Source organism: Rhinatrema bivittatum, chromosome 2, assembly GCF_901001135.1.
Source record: "Rhinatrema bivittatum chromosome 2, aRhiBiv1.1, whole genome shotgun sequence".
Classification (NCBI taxonomy): domain Eukaryota; kingdom Metazoa; phylum Chordata; class Amphibia; order Gymnophiona; family Rhinatrematidae; genus Rhinatrema; species Rhinatrema bivittatum.
Genome location: NC_042616.1, coordinates 31,083,667 through 31,089,246, shown reverse-complemented (window position 1 = coordinate 31,089,246; position 5,580 = coordinate 31,083,667). Strand labels below are relative to the sequence as shown.

Here is a 5,580-nt window from a genome sequence, read left to right as displayed (position 1 = left end):
AGTCGGAGACGGTGGTGTTGTCGATGGTACTGGAATCACCGATGGAAGGGCCGTCATGAGCGCCTCCATGCGGCTCAGTAGCGGTGCTAGCGCTTGTATCAACGGCTCGGTGGTCGGTTCCCTCCTCGGTGGCGAAGCCGGTGCCGGTGTCGGGGGCGGCACTGGAACCGGTGCCGGAGACGGTGCCGATGGAGGTTGCAATTTCTTCATCACTTTCTCGATGGCCTCCTGGACCAGCCAGTCCAGTTCTGCCCAGAGACCAGGGGTAACCATACCCGGCTCGACGGGAGAGGGAGGCTGAGGCAGGGCCGGAGGGACCACCGTAACCGGTGGGATCACGGCCCCCGCACCCCGGGAGGGTGAGGGTTTCCTCGATGCCGGCGAACGAGACGTGGAGGGTGTCCGGTCTGTTCGCGGCTTCTTTGTCGGTGGCTCGGCTTGAGCAGAGGTCGATGGCTGTGGATCCTCGACAGGCCGAGACTTGTGCCGTCGATGGCGGTGCTTTTCCTTCCAATCCCCTCGCCCATCCGGGGAAGGGACGGGAGTCGACGGCCGAGAAGCGATCGATGGCGGACGGTCACCGGAGGGTTGACGATGATGGTACAACTTCGACGGTGCCGGTTCCGATGACGTCGATGCTATCGATGGCGTTGGGGTGGGTGCATGGAAGAGGAGCCCCATCTTCTCCATCCTGGCTTTGCGACCCTTGGGTGTCATTAAGGCACACTTGGTGCAAGTCAGGACATCATGCTCACTACCCAAACACATTACACAAACCCTGTGGGGGTCTGTGATGGACATAGTCCGGGTACAATCCGGACAACGGCGGAACCCCGTTGCCATGGCCTGAAGCCAAAATTTAGGCTGGGGATCGGTAAGTGCCAACAGGCCTCAAGGGCCAAAATCGACGGTAGTCGATGGAAAAAGGCAAAAAACTTACCGGGTTCCGTAAGATGACTAAAAATTTGTCGAAGGGAGACCCCTGAGGGGCAAATTTTCTTAGGAAATTAACTTCCAAATTCCTGTCAGGAACGTGGTTAGAGAGCTCCTTTCACCGCGTGGCAACTGCTGCACGGAAAAAAGAAGACTGAAGGGAGACCCCTGCTGGCTGCAGGGTCAGTGCCTTGCTGGGCATGCCCAGTAGGGGCCAGTCAAAGTTCTGTTTAAACTTTGACAGAAGTTTTCCGTGGTGGGCTCCATCCTCGATGTCACCCATTTGTGAGGACAACCATCCTGCTTGTCCTGTGAGAACAGCACATCCAAAACGCGCGTCCAAGTAAAGGCGTAACTAATAGCGCTCATCACATGTAAATGCCATGTAGATGAGGCTATTAGCTATTACCCCCAATACAAAAAATACCTGGGGCAGGTGTAAAATGTTATGGGTTAAAAAGTATGCCTCGGGCGCCTGGGGATTTTTTGCATTGCGGGGTAATAGCTAATAGCCTCGTCTACATGGCATTGTCTTAGGAAGGGTGTGGGTAGGAAGTAATGCGCAATCGCGGCGTTTTGGGAAAATGGAGTAGTGCGGAAGGCATATTAGAAGGTGAGCTGATTTTGTTGCATTTTATAGAAGAAGTGCTAAGAAATATGCAAGTTATTAGTAGACATGAGATTTACTATGTATTGTAGATGGGAATGCAGTGTGATAACCGACGGCAGTATTTATATCAGCGTTTGAGAAGGTGTGGGTGACAGCGGTGGCCACGGAGGTGTATGAAGCAGTGGTATTCATAAAGGATTAAGTCCTAAAGACGCTGATTTATAAAGTTAGTAGTGTTTAACATAAGAAGTGGAAGCAAATACCTCCAGGCAGGTTAGTATACATGTAAGAACGAAGACAAATGGATTTGTGTGGTATTTGGTGGTGGATTAAAATGTCCTTTTTTCTGATGGATTGGTAGGTTGTGAAACAACGTGGAAGACAGTTGATAAAAGTAATGTTAAGGAGTTATACGGAGTAAAACATAGGTAAGCATTCCGTTGGTATTTAAGGATAGTGACTGGATAAATAGTTTATTTTCAAATTTAATTCATTTTATATTTTTTATACATCATTAATAATAAAATATTTATGTACTTAGGATTGTGTTTTATCACAGACGGCACAAGCAACAAGCACCCTATGAATTATATAGAGAAGTTCCCGGCTTTTCAAATGAAAGCATGAGTGGATAACGGTCCCCTGAGGAAACCACCTCGGTGAAACGGAAGCTTTTCGTCGGGAGTTTACATAAAGTAATGAATATGACAGGGAACTGAGAGGGAGTTGTTCTAACAACAAAGAATATCTAGAGGGAGATTAATAAGAAATAAGGGTGAATTGGATGATAAATGAAATATAATAATATAAAATTGGTGCTATCTGATTGTAACAATTTTGGATGCATTTTAATATGTTGGTAATAGGTGAACTGTTGTATTAGAATTAGGTGCAATATTTTTTCTATGTTATGTGATTGTGCATGTGTGAATGTGGTATGAGTGACAGTATTGGTTTTAACATAAATTTGTGGATTGTATATGTGTTAAATTAAAAGATTAATAATAAAATAGAGTTAAAATATACACAGGTATTTATATATTATTTATCTACAAGAATTATACCTGTGGGTTACCCATAAGATGTTATAATTGTCTTAGGAAGACAATGGCATTGTCTTTCTACATGGCATTGTCGTCTATATGGCATTCCCTAAGTAAACTTGATTAATAGCCGTTAATGGACTTCTCCTCCAAGAACTTATCCAAACCTTTTTTGAACCCAGCTACACTAACTGCACTAACCACATCCTCTGGCAACAAATTCCAGAGCTTAACTGTGGGTTGAGTGAAAAAGAATATTCTCCAATTAGTCTTAAATGTGCTACTTGCTAACTTCATGGAATGCCCCCTAGTCCTTCTATTATTCGAAAGTGTAAATAACTGATTCACATCTACTCGTTCAAGACCTCTCATGATCTTAAAGCCCTCTATCATACCCCCCCCCCTCAGTCGTCTCTTCTCCAAGCTGAACAGCCCTAACCTCTTCAGCCTTTCCTCCCCCTATGCCAACTCCTCGATAACCTCAACCTCACATACTTCATCTATGCGGACGACGTGCAGATCTTAATCCCCATCAAGGAACCCGTCTCCGACACGCTAAACTACTGGAATAGCTGCCTTCACGCCATCAACCTCCTTCTCACAAGTCTCTGCCTCGTTCTCAATACGTCCAAGACCGAACTGTAATCATTTCCCCTAATGATAACAACATACTAACATCAATACTAACATACCTCTAGTAAATCAAGGGAGAGACCTTGGAGCCTTCCTAGGCTCCAGAATGAATTTTAAAAAATTCATCAGGGAGGAAGTGACGTCACTTCCCATGCCGGCTGCCTCATAGCGGAGCTCCCGTTCCCCGGAGCGATTTCGCCCTTTTTTGCCGCAATTACCCACGCGAATTTGAGCGCCTTACCCCGATTCTGGCAGTGGAAGTCGGCAGGCACATGACGGCACGCAAAAAAACAATTGATTTTCAGCAGTTCTCCTACGTTAAAGGGGGTGAAGCGCTGGCCCTGCAGGATCCCAAAATGGCGGCCGCACGTGACTCGGAGGGCTCCGGGGGTGATGAAGGCCCCTCAGAATCCCTTGACTCATCGTTGCCATCTCGCTCAGAAATGCGCTCCTGGTTCCTGGAAATCAGGCAGGACATTAAGTCCTTCAAGAAAGAAATTGCTGTTACCCTGCAAGAAATGAGAGAGGACCACGCTGATCTCTGCCGCAGGCTGGATGAGGCGGATTCTCGGTTGGATGATCACGAGGAGCGCTGGACTCACCAGCATAAGGAGGTGGTGGCACTTCAAACCTCACAGGGGGAACTAGAGGATAAATTGGAGGACCTGGAAAACAGGTCCCGGAGGTGCAATTTGCGCTTCAAGGGAATTCCTGACACAGCCGAATATTCAGACTGCCCACGGGTCATACAGCAGATCTGTTCTCTGATCCTTGGGGACGCCGGAGACGCTGGAGATGCAGGAGGCGCCGGAGGATCTGCTATCACTGACCCCCGGATTGAACGGGCTCACCGGACTTTGGGCCCCCGGACTGGTAACCGGCCACGGGATGTCGTTGTTTGTTTTCACTCCTTTACTTATAAAGAACAAATTGTTACTGCAGCCAGGAAGCACCGCACCTGGACCTGGAACGGCTATGAGATCTCTGTCTACGCTGACCTGGCCTCCAGCGCCTTAAGGAAGCGATTTGCGTTTCGGCCCATCACTTCCGCCTTATCAGCGGCATCCATTCGCTACCGGTGGCTGTTTCCTTTCAGCTTATGGTTCCAAGTTGAAGGCCATTCCTTTAAAGTACGCACTTTGGATGCAGCGGTACAGGCCTTGAAAGAGGCAGGACTGTCGGTGGACCTTCCAGGCTTAAAAACCGCTGTTGCCACGACCCCCAAGCCTGCCGCCCCCCGTTGGCAAAGGGTCGCTAAAGGAGGCTGTAGGTTGCGCAGAAACATCAGTGGAGACCTGCATTCGGATACACCTGCCTGACTCACTGGATAGTGCTGTTTCAGTGCTAATCTAGTTTCTTGCATTACTGCAGGGTTTGCTCCTCGGGTTGACTGGTTCTGTTGTTTCGTGGGTAATCTCAGTTTACGTTCTGTTAGCTACTGTTTATCACTTCTCTTCAGGCTCTGGGGAAGGGAGGATTCCTTTCCCGGTATGGTGATTTCCTCCCATTCTTTCCAGGAACGAGAATTTCCTTCCTGGGTACCTTTGGGGATGGAGGGGGAGGGGGGTGGGGTGGTTTGCTTCAAATGGATGTGTCTTGCTATTAGGATGGGTAGAGGGGGTAGATCTACCTGGGGGTTCCCTCACTGGTCTGGAAGGGTTGGGTTTATTTTTGCCTTTGGGGGGCTAGCAATCTCCTCATCTCATCGTACTATCACAGGTTGTCCCGCCTCAGTGAGGTTTGGAGGGGATACTGAGCTTTGCTGGGAGGCTGGTTTCACTATCCATGTCTACTGTAACCTTTACCTCCCTTAATGTGAAAGGTTTAAACACGGGGCGCAAGCATCGGCTTTTGTTCCAGGAGATGGGGCGGTTGTCTGCTGATGTGGTTTTCCTGCAAGAAACCCATCTTAGACAGCGCTATGAGGGTCTTTTACGTTCTACTACTTTCTCTCACCAATATTGGGCAGCGGCAACGCCCGCTTCAAAATATGCCGGGGTGGGAATACTTATACGCAACACTGTACCTTTTGAGCTCAAAGGCTCTTATCCTGATCCACGAGGTCGCTATCTCCTGCTTAATGTGCTCCTTGGGGGGGAAGCTTTTGCCCTTTGTTCGATTTACGGCCCTAATTCTCACAAAGCAGAATTTTATAACCTGCTATACTCAGTTTTGGAGGAAAAAGCGGAGGGTAGTGTTATTTTAGGGGGCGATTTTAATTTAACACTTAACCCGCATTTAGACAATTCTACTGGGAACAGTTCCGACTCCATCCGGTCTCGAAAGGCTCTAAAGCATATTCTTAACCTGATTGCGGGGGTAGATGTCTGGCGTACACGCTTCCCTTCTTCCCGCTGTTAT

General features: G+C 48.3%; 1 long non-coding RNA gene across 1 annotated transcript; it reads left to right on the top strand.

Annotated features, from left to right (window-relative positions):
- Positions 1-1,438: 1,438 nt before the first annotated feature.
- LOC115083748 lies at positions 1,439-2,721 on the top strand. Its single transcript, XR_003854396.1, has 4 exons — positions 1,439-1,546; positions 1,633-1,816; positions 1,905-1,971; positions 2,085-2,721. It is a non-coding gene; the product is annotated as an uncharacterized LOC115083748 (long non-coding RNA).
- Positions 2,722-5,580: the final 2,859 nt, after the last annotated feature.